Raw genomic sequence first — 17,189 nt, 5'->3', positions numbered from 1 at the left:
GTTTTTTTTTGCTATATAGATTTTTCTTTTCTCACACTTAAAGTTGTTTCCTTTTAAGTTTTTTTGCTGTTGTTGAGTTGCTATTGTATTGAATGAAAACTTTTTATCGTTGATAAATAATAGTCATACAATAGTAGAAATTATTTCTATTTAAAAAAGCATTTAATAGTTAAAATATGATTACAATAGATTGATTTTTTTCTATATATTAAAAGTTCTATTAAGGTTTAATGGTTGAGAGAAGTTATTTTTTTATCTTTTCAGTTCATGAAATGCTTTGAAAGGGACATGGTAAGGGTAGCAGTAGCTTTACATTAGAAGCAAAACTATACTTAAATGCTTTACAAAATATTGTAGCTTCTATGAACCTAAGAAATAAAAAAGCTGATAACACTTTCCTGAAGCACAAAACTATCCCCTTAACTGACTCTATGGAGCCAGGAGGAGATTATAGAGATGTCCTCGAAGGATTTCATGACTACTTTCTTAAATAGTGACAGAACTAAACAATTAAAATCTTTGTAAAAGTAATTCTAAATTTTAATAAGTTATATACGGTTAGAAACAGAGGGCGAAGTCGATTTAAATTTTCTCAAGCAACTAAATATAGTCCGCCGGCGACTAAGCGCCAAATCGAAGCCGGTCGACTTCGCCCTCTGGTTAGAAAGCTTTGTGATATCCTTTAATATATCCGTTATTTGTCAAAGAATTCTCTGATGAAAGTTTTTTAAAAAATAAGAATTTGACAATAAGTCCATAATAATTGAAACTATTTTTATAAAAACAAGAAATTATATAAAAGTTTTGAAATCGAAATGACTCGGACTAAATCGGAAATATATAACAGTTGAAAAAAAATAATCACTTCCCAGAATAAACATGAGTAACTTTTGGCCAGTAGCAGCAGTTAAGACACACAGATATAAACACACACATACTTATAAACATTTATGTAAATAGATACATTCACACACACACATTTAATGTAACACTTTCTTTGTGCCATTTAAATGTTTAATATTTTTTTATGACAAATAAAACTTGTTAACGAATCAGCAAATAAAATTTCATATTTATCATGTATGGAGTTAAAACACAAATATTTTTTCATTTTTCAAAAAATAAATTTTAAAAAAAATTTAAAATCTTATAATAAAAAAAGTTTGATAATCCAAAATTCTACCTGTGGGAGTTTATTGCTGTAGCAATTAAATATAGTTTAACAACAATTTAATTATTATTATTAAATTTTTTTTCTAAATAAACAATTAAATTAACAATTATTGTAAACAAAACTTTTTTTTATTATTTCATAAAAACACAATCTTTAAATAATTATGTAAATATATTCTTTGTAATATTTCAAAAATTTCAGTTTGTTTTGTTTAAAGTGTAGAAGAAGAGGTTTAAATATCCGTTAAAATTGAAAAATTGAACTTTTCACTTGGTCGTATACAGCACGACTGATAATGTAGAAACTTTTCTCTAGCGGTTTTTAGTGTTAAGTAGACCGCACAATTGTTTATTTATGTATTATCAATTTCAGTATCAAGGTGGCAGCAGAGCTGAGCAGAGCCAGAGCTGTTGTATAGTGTCAGTCTTTAGAGCCAAACTGTTAAACGTTTGAATGAGCAAGTAAAGCAGGCTTTAAGCAAACCAACAGCACTCACACACAAACAAACACACTTAAATGCTTAAATCCAACAAGTGTCTTCTTTTTTTTTCAGCTTTACAAAAGTTTAAAGCTGAAGTTGGACTTGTTACTGTTGTTGTTGTTGTAAAAATGTTTAAGCTGTTACTGGCTCAAGACTCTGCTGCTATTAACCATAACTGGCTGGCTGGCTCTTGCAAACAACTTTTAACTCTTTCTTTCTTTAGTTTATTTTGTTTTTGTTTAAACTATTTTTATAACTTTTTGTTTTTGTTTCTTTCATATGCTTTCTTTACCTTTTTTATTAAAATTTTATTTTGTATTTGATTATTTATTTTGTAATTTTTTTTCAAAAAATTCTTTCGAGTTTTCTTCGTGTTTTTTTTTTTAATTTAACTTTTTCTGTTGTGTTACTGACTGATCAATTTCACACCGCGTCGCGTTTTGAACACAACTGTTTAGTACGACTTAATGTCTGCAACTGATCTTGCCTCAGTGTTTTAAGTTACCATCATACTTGTTTGGCTAAAATGGAATTTCTTTTTCTATCTTTCTTTCTTTTCAGTCTGCCAGTCTTTTAGGAAATTTTGACTTATACTCGTACGTATCAATGTTTTTTCTATGTTGTTGTTCTTTTTATTTTACGTTATTATTACCCAGAAGTTTGTACTACTTGTTTTTTTATGAGATTTTTTTTCGTTTATTACTTCAATATTTTTATTGCTATTTGTTTTATTATTCATACATACATACACATTTAGCTGTTAAGTAAACTTTACAGTTATTTTTCAAGTCTTGGTCTTGTAATTATGTAGATGTAGTGTTAAGTTATTTAACAACTATGTATGTACCAACCATAATAACAACTACTCTACAGATTCTTCAATAGACGCACCTTTTATGTTCTTGTAAAACTTAAATTATTGTCTAGGTTATTATGGGTAACTGCTTTAACACATCTTTATGTTGAAGATGTTATAATTAAGCTGTAATGTTTGTACTGACTAAACACTAAAAATAGTTGTAGTTTTTCGTTTGCCTAGTTAGGTCGGGCATAGTGATTGATTATGGGGAGGTCGTTTATCTATTTATAATGTATTTAATAATCTTAACAAAACAGAGTAGTCAGCAGCTAGAGGAAAATATACCAGAAAATGCTAAAAGTTCTAGCAGAGAGACAGGCAGACGGACAGACGGACGGACAGACAGACAGACAGACAGACAGACAGACAGACAGACAGACAGACAGACAGACAGACGGACATATCTAAATCGAATCAAGAAATTATTCTAAGCCGATTGGTGTACTTAAGGGCCAATATTATTGTGGGTTACAAACATCAGCACAAACCCTATATATACCCGCCCCATTTAAGTGGTGTAGGGTATAAATATGTGTTTAATTGAATTTCCCACCAAATATCGATTTGTTGAGTGAAATTTTAAAGCACCATTTTTCTGGAAACTTTAAGAGATATGGCAAAAGAAGTGCAAATCTGTAATCATTTGAATTTACCCCATAGAATAAAGATTTGAGTGAAAACATAAAGAAACTATAAGTAAGAGAAATGCAAAAGGAGGACATATCTCTGAAGTTAGTTAGTTTTGACGTTATGAAACACCAAAAAGAGTCACAATGTCCATGGACATTGTGACACTTCTGAAACAAAAATATATTGGAAAATTTGTTTAAAACTTAGGAAAAGGACACCCTTATTCCGAAATGAATTGTTCCTAAATTTGATGCTTTTTGGATTCTTTTAAAAATTTTAAACTCTGGGGTATTTCATTTTGCTCAATGGACACTATGACTTAATTCAGTGTGTCATAACGTCAATGGACATTATGACACTGAACATTCTAACATCAAATCCGAAGAAATACGCCTAGGCCTCTATCGGGCCTGTTGTGCGCACTGGTAACCTCAGGTGGGAATCGAACTCAGCACCTCCGGTCTACCAGACTAGAACACTAGCTACCGGAGGCCAAATTTTTATGCACACTATATCGTCACAGTCGGATACTACTTTTTACTATTTATACAGTAAGAGAGGGTATATTGATTTTGTCATTCCGTTTGTAAAACATCGAAATATTGATCATAGACCCACAAAGGTATATATATTCTGGGTTCTTATTAAATTCTAAGACGATCTAGCCATGTCTGTCCGTCCGTCTGTCTGTCTGTCTGACCGTCTATCTTTCTGTGTGTCTGTCTGTTCTGTCCGAACGGAATGAGTTAGAGGATTGAAATTTTCCACAAATATTCTCTGTAGGTAAGGTTTGTTTGGTATTGAAAATGGGCAATATCGGTCTTCGGATAGCCCCCATACAAGTGGACCCCTCAAAAACAGCCTTAACGGTCATATTTGTTTTAAAAGTACGAGTATAGCGATGAAATTCAACGTATATAAGTTTCATATGATTCAAAATCTCCCTAGTAAATTTTGTGAGGATCGGTCCATAATTGACCCTACCCCCATATAAGGTCCCCTTTATAAAGTGACGCTTTTACTGGCTTAAAAATACGAGTATAGTGATGTAATTCAACATAAGTTTCAATGTAGCCAAAATCTCTCTACCAAATTTTATGTAGATAGGTCCACAATTAATCCTACCTCCCATATAAAGTCCCCTTCAAGAAATGACTTTAACAATCATTACTGGCTTAAAAATACGAGTATAGTAAGGATATTCGACATACTTAAGTTTTAATGGAATCAAAATCTCTCTACCAAATTTTATGTGGATAGGTCTACAATTGACCCTACCTCCCATATAAGGTCCCCTTTGAAAAATGACTTTAACGCTCATTTAACGCATTCCTTTAACGGCATACAGTTTGATGGTGGGTATATGAGATTCGGCACAGGTTTCTTATAAGCCATTGATAAATTTGATATGAAATTATACAACAAACCTAACAATACTAAATGAAATAGTGCTAAAACCATAAATTGAAAAAATATTCATATATTTTATCCAATGATCAGCAGCAATGTTGCCTGCAAGTGCTCCTTTTTAATTAATTATATAAATAATTTTATGCCAAAAAGCCTTAAGGTTTATTGGCTTTTATAAAACCAAACGAGCCATGACTATAAGTGTATAAATATTTTAATAATACTTAAAAAGGATTGTTATAGCGGCTCTAGGGTAGAAAATATTATTTCATATGCAAAAATCGCTTAAAGAGACGCAATTAATAATTAACAGCAATAATATGAACATATTATGACGACAGTTATTTTCAAAAAAAAAATAATAATTACTTGATCGTTTAAGTGGTTAAATAAATTTCTGTCAATTCATTTATCACAAAAAACAGAAGAAAAGAAACCATTACAAATACAAAAAAATTATATATATAAAGACATTTGGTAATTTATTTTTTTTGTAGTTTTTTTGTTAACCAAAGTGAAATCGTGTTAAAACAGTACTCATATGCATGAATTATAATTAAATGTTGATTTTTTCATTTAATTTTACTTGCGAGTACTTAACTACATTTACGCACATATACACATATGTAGCTGCTACAAAACACACATAGATACTTGCATACATCTACAACTACAATGTTGACTTAAAAGTTGGCTAAAAGAGTTTTAAAAACGACAACATAGTGTTGTGGTATGAATACCAAATGGAGATTATGGTGTCTTATTCATGTGAATGAAAATAAGCCAAAGCCAAACTTTGCCATAGAGTGATTTCTGTTTTTTTTTTTTTTTAATTTTAGTTTTTAAAGAATGTTCCCGATAGAGTTATTAAATGTTGGGGGAAAACTTTTCTATAACATTTACGTTATTTAATATTTTAAGACACTGAAACTACATTTAATAATATTTAAAAGTTTTTGTGTAATAACACTTGAAATTCTTCGAAAATTTTCATAAATTTTTTTTATGGAAAAATGTTGAAATTTTTATTGCTGCTCAGTCTTTTTTATTTATATACATGAATGTCCGGGATAATATGTATAGACAAGCTTATAATAACTAAATATTATATTTTAAATATGGCATCAGAAACCCAGTTAGCTGATTGTTTATTTACTCTTTCTTTCTTAATATTATTTCAACAATTTTAATTTTATGTTGCTAGAGTATACTATGCGTGCGACATAGTGTTGTCTATAACATTTATGTTTTTGCAACAAACTTTATCAACTACAAACATAGACACATACATACACACATACTCTGTATGTACAAACAAACCAAGAAATCGAACTAAATGAACAAACTCAACCAACATGTTCTACTTGATTTTATGTAGTATGTATATGTGCATTGTTGTTGTTGTAGTTTTAATTATATTTCTTACTCTATGACTTTTTAATGGATCATCGTTAGACATATAAATATACTTAGAAAATTTTATTTACCTAATATTTTCAAAAGTTGTGGTACAACCGCACAGTGGTATAGGAAAAAAAAAGAGGGAAATAATTCGGTAACTTCTAAACGGTTAATCCGATTTTAATGAAATTTGGTATGCACAAAAAGGAGGTGTTGTCGAGTTTAGGTTTTGAATTTGGACCTTATAGGCCAACCAGGGGCCCGGCGGGGGGTCCTCAAATTAGGACACCTCGGCTATGTTAAATTTTTAAAACGATCTTATTTCTTCATTTGAGTTCCGATTTAAAAAAAATTTCGTATATAGAATCTTCTCATCGAGCACTATAAAAAATGTCGTCGTAGCAGTAAATTATCTCTTATAGTTTAGGAGATATTCGCATTTGAAAATTAAAATTTTAAAATTTTTACCGTCCTTACTTTAGTTTTTTGATAATAGCGGGTCCAAATATTCCCGATTTTCGCCATTTTTTTTTTATTCGCTTAACAACAAGTCTATATATCAAGCAGTGAAAGAATTATGTAAAAATCATGACTGAGTCCAAAGTTATAGGCATTTTAATTTAAAAAATTAAAAAAAGGCGATTTTTTGCCATTTTTTTGGGAAAATAGTATCTTTTTCTTTTTAAGTTATCTAAAAATTTCTAAGAAGATGTATATAGAATTTATACTTTTTGAAAAGCTGACTTTACACAAAATACGATAAATGAAACAAAACCTAAAAATTTTTGATACCGAGGGGACCAGATCCATCCAAAAAAACCCTATTTTTTATATAAAATTCAATTTTGAGCAAAAATTCTCAAATCGCATAGTCGATATCAAATTATAGTGACCTGTTTTATATGACCCAATATGTTCTTAATCATTTTGTAACGGGTTTCGATAACCCCGCCCCTGGTATGGATATAATAGGCAAAAAACCAAAAAATCCCATTTTTGGGATTTTTTAAAACTTTTTTGGGAATTCCGGGATTTCTAATAAGAAAATTCGAAATTTTTATTTAATTTTGGATTTTGAGTAAAAAAATCTACCTAACTGTAAAATTTCATCAAAAAATATTCATAAATAAAATTTTTATTGCAATTTGAAAAATTTGTATCTTCGCAAAAACTGAATAAAAAACATTTTTTAATTTTTTTTAAAAAAGTATTCCGCGAATTTTTTAATTTTCAATTATATACAGTTTTGAAAAATAGACAAAATTACCTTTCCATTGATATATAACATGCCTACCTAATGTTTTTTAAGTGACAAATTAATTAGGGAAAACTCAACATCTTTTAGAGAATTTACCTAGTGCTATTATTTTCATCCATACATTTGTTAGGCATGTTTTACTACCTAAATTTTTATGAATTTTTACAGCCACTTTTTACGATTAATCTTTTATTCTTTATCCCTAAAAAAAATTAACAAGTATTTATTTTATATAAAAATAGTCTTTATTTATTTTTTTTTTTATAAATTAATATAATTTTGTAAAATAATCGGTATCACAGTAGTCCATATCTAAAAGATAAAGTAAATCTTTAAATTCATGAATATTTTCAAATGCTAACGTTTTGTAGCAAATCCAACGTTTCCTTATAGTAGATAAAACAGGATCAGAAGATAGAATCAGATTATTAAAAATATCTTCATTTTGAGACTGCCTAGAACACTTCCTTGAGCTAAACTGATGAATATGCTTAAAGTCTCTATTCCTCGATTCTTGGGGTTCTTCTGTAAGCTCTCCTAAAGGCAGAATATTATGTTCTATGATGACCTTTCCATGACATAATATCTTGTGAACTGTAGGTGTCATTTCTTTCCAGGGATATAATTCCAAAAGTAATTTAGAAACTTTTGTAGAATACTCTCCAAATTTTGTTGCGTTCACTTTATGCTTGCTATTTATCGCCATTAGAATAATATTGACCTTTTGCAGTAAATCCATACTAATTCCGGTTATTTCGGAAGTAGTTTCAAAATGTTTAAAAAAACGTCTAGCGGTATTACCATCGTTTGTGCTTCCATATCCTGTGAGTGGTTTATCAATATTTAATCCCATCCGCTTTTTAAATTCCTCTTGAATTCTTCGTTTCTCACTGGCTCTCATTTCCATTAACTCCTTATTGTTATTTGCACTTTTGTTTGCATTTTCCGGTATGCTTCTGTACTTTAAATCATATGCTAAATGTAGAAAATGTTCCAGAAATTGTATGCGAGCATGTAGGGGGGATATTCCAAATTGTAATGTTTCCTCATTTATTGATCTTTGCTTGGAAATATTCGAAAATTCTGATTTTTTATCACCACATATGTAGCAGTACCAAGTAGATGATGTTCCTGTAATGGCATTTCCAACTTTCCCATCAATCATTGTAAGTTTTAAATCATAGGACATGTTAAACGAATAATTTTCTATTTCGATTGTTATAGGTTCCAAGTTTTTAATTTCTGCTTCAATACGATTTATCAAATCTTGCGTTGTTGTTTTGGATTCCTTTATATACTCAAAGCTTATTGGCCTACAAAAAGCTTTGGATCCTGGAGTCGAATTCTTCCAAATATCATCGAAACTGGTTGATGGAGAATCGCTGTCAGCATACTTTCGAATTTATACTCGGAAGATGATTCACTTGTGTTGATTTGTTTATATTCCGAGAGTGCTGATAATCCATCACATCCCCACTTACAAATGAGTTGAAGATCACAAGAATTTATTTTTTTTAGTTGGTCTGAAGAAAAGTCAGAAGCAATCCTTAAAGCAGTATTTTCGAGTAGAGCGCCGAGTCCAATAACAGCCTTCCGATCAGTTATTTCAATAGGAGGTGGTATAATGCTTTTCTTCTTTTCATTTATTTTGTCATATGATGGTAAAACATCCACTCCTTTTTCAGATAGCGCCTTTCTTAACGTTATGTAGTTATCACGACTTAATCCCAGCTGCAACATAAGCGCAATAGCTTCTTCCTCAGTGAACGTTGTATCAGATGATGGTGTGGGTATACTCTTTACAATTCTTTTCAGTCGTCTTGGTGATGCGGTTGGAAGAATATTTGCAATTTTTATGGCATCCAAAGGCTGTTTTTCTTTTCTTAACATTGCTTTAAAAGTGTCCGAAACTTCTTCGTTAGATAAGGTTTCTAGTGAAGTTGATAACCTTTTCCTCTTAGATTTTAAGCTCAAATCCTCATACTGCTTACAGGGAGCACCAACAGTTGATACGCAAATAGAAACTTCTACACATTCATCCAGCCAATCAGAAAATTTCGATCGAAATTTAGCAATGGAATACCGAACACTCTTCAGTTTTATATCAACTGATTTTATAAAATTTTCAATTTTACATATATCAGTTTTATCCACTTTATTTTTATGTGCAGTTTCAATATATTTCAATAAGAAGTTCACTTTATCTTGAAAAGGAGCTGAAGAGTGTTCAAATAAAATGGAGCACAAATCATTTTTTTTTAGTACGATCGCCATGGTTAGAAAATTACAAATAATTACAAACAGATATAAACCTGTCTTATATATTAATTACAGGTATTTAAATTAAATTATTTTTTAAAGGGTTATGATATTCTACCTAATATGTCTAACGTATCCTTATGTAATGAATTTTTCCTCAATAGGTCACTTTAATAAGCTACCTATTAAAGTGACCTATAGGGGTAAAAATCATTACAGTTTAAAAAATAATACCTGAAAATTTTTTAATATATGTAACAAATTTAAGAGTTAACGTTATGGATGAAAATAATAGTGCTAGGTAAATTTTCTAAAAGATGTTGAGTTTTCCCTAATTAATTTGTCACTTAAAAAACATTAGGTAGGCATGTTATATATCAATGGAAAGGTAATTTTGTCTATTTTTCAAAACTGTATATAATTTTTGAAAATTAAAAAATTCGCGGAATACTTTTTTTAAAAAAATTAAAAAATGTTTTTTATTCAGTTTTTGCGAAGATACAAATTTTTCAAATTGCAATAAAAATTTTATTTATGAATATTTTTTGATGAAATTTTACAGTTAGGTAGATTTTTTTACTCAAAATCTAAAATTAAATAAAAAGTTCGAATTTTCTTATTAGAAATCCCGGAATTCCCAAAAAAGTTTTAAAAAATCCCAAAAATGGGATTTTTTGGTTTTTTGCCTATTATATCCATACCAGGGGCGGGGTTATCGAAACCCGTTACAAAATGATTAAGAACATATTGGGTCATATAAAACAGGTCACTATAATTTGATATCGACTATGCGATTTGAGAATTTATGCTCAAAATTGAATTTTCTATAAAAAAATAGGGTTTTTTGGATGGACCTGGTCCCCTCGGTATCAAAAATTTTTAGGTTTTGTTTCATTTATCGTATTTTACGTAAAGTCAGCTTTTCAAAAAGTATAAATTCTATATACATCTTCTTAGAAACTTTTTAGATAACTTAAAAAGAAAAAGATACTTTTTTCCCAAAAAAATGGCAAAAAATCGCCTTTTTTTAATTTTTTAAATTAAAATGCCTATAACTTTGGACTCAGTCATGATTTTTACATAATTCTTTCACTGCTTGATATATAAACTTGTTGTTAAGCGAATAAAAAAATGGCGAAAATCGGGAATATTTGGACCCGCTATTATCAAAAAACTAAAGTAAGAACGGTAAAAATTTTAAAATTTTAATTTTCAAATGCGAATATCTCCTAAACTATAAGAGATAATTTACTGCTATGACGACATTTTTTATAGTGCTCGATGAGGAGATTCTATATACGAAATTTTTTTTAAATCGGAACTCAAATGAAGAAATAGGATCGTTTTAAAAATTTAACATAGCCGAGGTGTCCTAATTTGAGGACCCCCCGCCGGGCCCCTGGTTGGCCTATAAGGTCCAAATTCAAAACCTAAACTCGACAACACCTCCTCTTTGTGCATACCAAATTTCATTAAAATCGGATTAACCGTTTAGAAGTTACCGAATTATTTCCCTCTTTTTTTTTTCCTATACCACTGTGCAACCTAGTGGAAGGATCTACCAAACAAACTCACTATAACACAAGAAATTATAATTGGTCATGACCGACCATATGATACTCTACACCAGTTTTGAGTTTAAATGTTGTTTGATATACATAGGTACATTAGGGCTACAACATTTATACAATTTTTGGAAATTTCAAATCGGTCCTATCCATTCCACAAAAAGCATAAAAATATACGTCGAAATGTTTATTACTTTTTCCCGAGCGTTAAAAAGTTTCCGCGGCAAATGCCTTGAAGTTTTCGATATTTACTCTAAACAAAATTAAATACAAAACTGCAAATTTTCGATATAAACAGGTGTCATTATTTGTCTATGACATCTATACGGAGAAAAGTCAAGGATAGGGGCACGAATGTCGAGAGTTTAAAGTGAACACCTGCCATGACGGCCTAATTTTACGGTGGTCTTTTTCATTCACTAGGTAGACTAGAGACGGTCTACCACGCGCCCCTGAATTCTTCAATGAAGAACACCCCCCTTTTAAATTAGCTTCCAAAATGTATATTATATACAGAGGAAAAAAGAAATATACACGCCTGTTACCAAATTGACACCAAACTGTTTATAATTTTCCAATATTATTCGTTGTCAAAGTATATACATACATACGTACGACAACACTATTTAATGTTGACAACATTGCAACAATTCGTTGTCGAAATCTAAATTTTATACACATCCGTTGTCCAAATGTTAACAAACGTGGTAAGCTCACTATTGACAAACAATCCGTCGTTATTGAAAAATTATAGACTCCATCCATAAATAATGGAGATATGAGCAAAAATACGAGTCAACTTCTAAAAATTTCATCAAAAAAAGACAATTTGTTGCATGCATTGACAGCAAAGCAACAACAACATTGCTTATTGAAAAAAACGTATGTTTAAACGTGTGTTGGTTTTATAGCTTTGGGTATTTTGTTTTCTTGTATGTTTTGCTTTGTTTGTCGTTGTTGTTTTGCTTTCTTATCGCTAAAGTAATGGTAGTGTCGGGAAAAATGAAATAAAATGTATCTTTTAAACACACTATGGTGAAGGGTATATAAGATTCGTGAAATGCAAATATAGGTACCTGTCACAGAATTCCATTCCAATCGAAAGTGGAATTATTTTTCCTAATTTTCTTCTTTAAAAATGGAAAAATTACAACTTTTCGGAATGAAAACACCTCAAATTTCCAACGTGGAGTTGACAATAGTTTAAAGCTATTATTTTTTAAGTTTTTATCGAATTATTTACAATAATTACTTTCGATCGCAATGGAATTCTGGGACAGACCTGATAGACTCCTTACTTGTTTAAAAGGGACTTTTTATGGAAACTAGCTTCAAACATGGAACAAAAATCAGTGAAAATGTGCCAAATTTCGTAGCGATGGTAAAGTCATTTGTATGAGAAAAATCAGCAGTATGAGTGTGAGTGCTCCTCGATTTTTGAATACTTTTCGATAAATATAGTTAGCACATTATTGTTTTATTATTATTATAAGTATTATAATAATTATTATAAGTATTATAATCAAATCGTTGCAAATTGGACTTTGTCAAATTTATCAGTCTCGCTTAAGCTACATCTCTCATAGTTTAAACTACCTGGTTAAAGCTCATTGAGCTTTCTATCTTAGAATCGAAGGGGCACTTTCTACGCTTCTTATATGGATCGGCAGGGTCCTAGCTTTCTGATTTCGAATACCCTACCGCATCCCTCATCCATATACATAACTGATTAAGTAATTTCAATAAGTAAAGCGGGAATGGGGACTCGACATCTTTTCAGAACTTTGAGCAAAATATACTGGTTCCAAGGCTAAAATTTATGCCATCAAAATGGCCTTGAAAATAATCCACTTACATAGTCATGCATCTATCTAGGCTCTCAACTATATCGAAATAAGTAGATAATATCTCCTCAATTGAATTCACACCCTGTATATGAATTATACGTATGAAATTGTTTCAGAAAGAAATATTAATTTGTACGCCCCTGGACGCGTCATAGACGTTGTGCGACAGAAGTAAAATGAACCACGAATAGTGTTTCGTTTATAATATTTTGTTACGATTTTATAACAAAAAACAACTTGTACAAGAACTTATGAAAGTATTAGGAATATACATACATACATATTTATAGATTTAAGTATATACACTGGAAGTTTGTTTTGTTACTATTTTCAAGTGTTAGTGTTTGTATGTAATTACTTTATATAAAATCGTGTCGTACATTAGTTGGTAGTCCTGTTTATACTCCTAAATAATTCACATCCACACTTGCTTAAACAAATCCACACATGAAATACGAGAGGTTTCAAAAAATGTCCTTTGAAAATATAACTTTTTAGCTTAATATTAGGACGATATTTGTGATTTCCAGAAATGTACGTCGAGCTAATTTGAAAGTTACCCAGCAAAAACTGGGTAATAGCTTTCAATTGTAACTACTTACCTAACAATATACTTTTCAATGACTACTACATATCGTCTGGATTACATAGAAGTAGTCTAATAAGGCCTTACTAATAATGTATTATATAAATACTTTCTAAATCATAAGTCATCTTGCCAGTGAAGATACAGAAGCTGTATACGTTTTTTCAGGCGATTTTCAATGACTACTTTTTCACCGTGTTAAAATAATGACTTAAAACGCTATTGTGTAAGTAAATTTTGGCATTTTAACCGCTTACATGGTAATGAAAGTTTTTACTGGGTAGTTACCTTTCAGGGGTCGGATTAAATTACATTCATTACATTAGATGTATGTATAAAAAAGGGTAATTTGCCTAAATAAGTTTTAAATGACTTTTTCATTTGCTCTCGTACCAAACAAATATCAATTAAAAGTTTTATGTGCGACAATAAGTGTTGATGATGATAATAATAACAACCATTATTATTAACCAGGCAAAAGACGTCTACTTTCTAAAAGAAACAAAAAAAAACGCAAATAAGAAAAATACACTAAACTAAACTCAAGAGTAAACGAGAAAACGTAAAAAAGACTAAAAATCATTATGTGTAGTACGAATAGTCTTTTATTAACAGATTTTAATGTGGATGAAAATAAATATAAAAAAAAATTCAATTAAACTATTTTAATTACATCTTACAGTAATAAAAGTCTTTGTAAGTGTTGAATAAGAAGAGTTTATTTAGGTATTTTATTTTCTCTACATACACTAATAATAAGCATTTTATGTAAAACCATTATATATGTATGAGTATTTAAGTAGTTACGATATAGAAATGTTTTCCCTTTATGAGGGTTGATCTTAACCAAGTGGAATGAACTTTAAACCTTAACACACTATTATATTTAAATCGGCTTAATTAAAGAGATAACTGCAGTTTAAAGCAATTGTTTATATAATTTAAGTCTACAGAGGTAAAACAACAGTAGTAAAGAAATACATATAGAGAATATTGTAATTTTTCTTATACTTAGAAGAAGAAGGTCTTATGATATAGCACATTATAGAATAAGACTTATTGTTACCCCATAAATCCCCGATATTGTGGCAGTTATAACAAGAAATTTAATTATTATTTAATCTTTGTTTAAAAAGGAAATCTTTAATATAAAATCATCAGAAATTCTTTCATTATTCCACACATTATAAGGAATTATTATCATTAAGTCTGCAACTATGAAAACATACTTAAGTATATTTTCAATATGAAAACTTTAAAAATAAACAAACAACAGCTTAAATGTAACATTATTGTATCAAACAAACAAAAGAGCTCACAATAAATTGTTAAAATGGGACATGAAATTAAATTAAAATGCAAAAATTTATAAAGAAACGATGAATAAAGTAGAATAAACACATTCACAAAAAAAGGCAAATTGGGAGGAATATGCCACAATATTCTATTGAAACGCAACCATAAATAACTGACAATCGACCCAACCGCCCACAAATAATAAAACATTAAGAGACAAACACACACGCACGCACACACACACCTCACACGTAAGTGAGACGGCAGTCATTAGTGTCAATACACAACCAACGTCAATTACAAGAACTGAAAACCAACAACAATAATAACGAATGCAATGAAATCAACAATAATAAAAAAAAATTTAAAGTCACGGTTCGAACCGCAACGTTTTACGAAAATGTTGTCGAATACGTGAAAAAATTCATTAACGTTAAAATAATATTGGTAATAAGATCCAACAAATGCTGTCCAAAAATTTTCAGCTAAAATATCACACTGTTCAGTTTAATAATCATACAAAATTATATACATATGGGGATTTTCATGTCAAGTGACCCAACTCAAAAAATCGGTTTCTACGAAATTTGCACTAGAGGAAAGAATGAAGAAATAGCTATTTGAACTTCTTTGGACAATTTATGCTAGGACCAATAGGTGAAAAGATACGCTCATTTCAATAAAACCCTGTATGACCAAAATGTCTAACTTTGACCCCCTCTGACTCCTACAGTTCTTGACCGATAGAGCTGAAAATTTGTGTCCGACCTACTATTCCATAGTACGAAATTTCCCATATGTATATAAGTATGTATGAATATATATAAAAAAATGTGCGGATACAGAAACTCGAATTAAAGAAGAAAGAAATTTTCCATGTTGGGTTAGTAAAAGTGTTCATAGTAGTGTTTGAATAGGAGGCAAATGTATAAACAGGATAACAGTATGATTGAAGAATATTTTAGCATATTTAAAGGGAAATTCTTTAGAATATTCACTTTCAACACAAGATAAATTTATTCGAGAAATTAGGTAAAATGTTGAATTTATAGAATATTGTGAAATAAAATTAAATAAAATTTATATAAAAATAATGTGAATAAAAGCTTACTTCACGATTTGAGGATTCTAGCTCTAATAGTTTTCCAGATAATGATGTTTATACCCTACACCACTTTAGTGGGGAGGGTATATTGGATTTGTGCTGATGTTTGTAACATACAAAAATATTCGTCCTAGACCCACCTTAAAGTATACCAATCGACTTAGAATCGTTTTCTGAATCGATTAAGCTATGTCCGTCCGTCTGGCTGGCTGGCTGTCCATGTAAACCTTGTGCGCAAGGTACAGGTCGCAATTTTCAAGATAATTGGATGAAATTTGGCACGCACGGTTTATTTGGCCTAAGGACGAAGCCTATTGAAAATGGTTAATATCGGTTCATTATTTCACCTAGCCCCCATACAACAGAACCCCCCGAAAAGGGCTTCTGAGCTCATAATTATGTTAAATATACAGATATATCGATAAAATACGGCACAACTAAGTTCTATAGAAGTCTTGATGACCCTGCCAAATTTCATAAAGATCGGGCCACACTTGACCCTAGCTCCCATACAAAGTCCCCTTCAGAAAATTACTTGAATGTCCCAAATTAGCTTATAAACACAAATATCGCGATGAAATTCAGCACAATAAAATATTATGTAAATATAAATATATTCACAAAATTTTATCGGGCTTGGTCCATATTTGCCCCTAGCCCCCATATAAAGCCTCTGTCAGAAAATTAGTTTTTCATCCATAAATTGCTTAAATGTATCGGAACAAGGGAATATTGAAGATAAATGCTTTATTATGAAAAATAAATCACATTTAATATTCGGGCCACACCCGACTATACTTTCTTACTTGTTTTGAATTAACTTCTCCCACTGTTGTAAGTTCGCTTTTTTTTTAAACGTAAATTTGAATAATCTAATAGTTTCCAAGATATACGAGTTTTCTCCCAGCCCCCTAATAAAAGCTCCACCATTTTCCACAAAATGTTCAGATGGATGTTAAAATTCTTTGTGTTAAAGTTTTAAGCCCATATCGGAGGTGCCGCATACCTATTGCTAGTGCGCCCATTTTGTTTGTCTTAACTACTAATCTTGATAATAAGGTGGTTCTTTTAAGATTTTCTTTGTATATGGGATGAAACGACCATTATTCACACTGTACATGGATAGATTTTGGATTTAAACAAAATTTAGATAAAATTTCATTTTTATAGAAACATAGCTATGTCCAGAGCGCTTCGCTACCCTAGAAACAATATAAACAAGTAAGAGTGCTATATTCGTCTATGCCGAATCTAATATACGCACCATCAAACCGTATTGCATAAAAGGAATGCTCTAATATAAACATCAGGGTCA

At 30.4% G+C, this 17,189-nt stretch overlaps 1 protein-coding gene across 4 annotated transcripts in view; it reads right to left on the bottom strand.

The window, feature by feature from the left end:
- The window catches only part of LOC119606394 (acidic repeat-containing protein), a 40,048-nt gene extending 37,912 nt beyond the window's left edge, over positions 1 to 2,136 (bottom strand). For 2 of the 4 annotated variants that reach the window (XM_037959843.1, XM_037959841.1), the window contains exon 1: positions 1,948 to 2,134. The gene's annotated coding sequence lies outside the window, so the exon portion shown is untranslated. Of the gene's footprint in view, positions 1 to 1,183; positions 1,646 to 1,947 lie in introns of those variants that run through there. The other 2 variants (XM_037959845.1, XM_037959842.1) reach the window with 2 other exon arrangements.
- Positions 2,137 to 17,189: the final 15,053 nt, after the last annotated feature.

The sequence above is a fragment of the Lucilia sericata genome, unplaced genomic scaffold (assembly GCF_015586225.1).
Source record: "Lucilia sericata isolate MDLA Ls3-8-SP2 unplaced genomic scaffold, ASM1558622v1 Contig000576F_arrow, whole genome shotgun sequence".
Taxonomy (NCBI): Eukaryota; Metazoa; Arthropoda; class Insecta; order Diptera; family Calliphoridae; genus Lucilia; species Lucilia sericata.
Note: the sequence above shows the minus strand (reverse complement) of the source record. Positions and strands in the feature narration are given on the sequence as shown.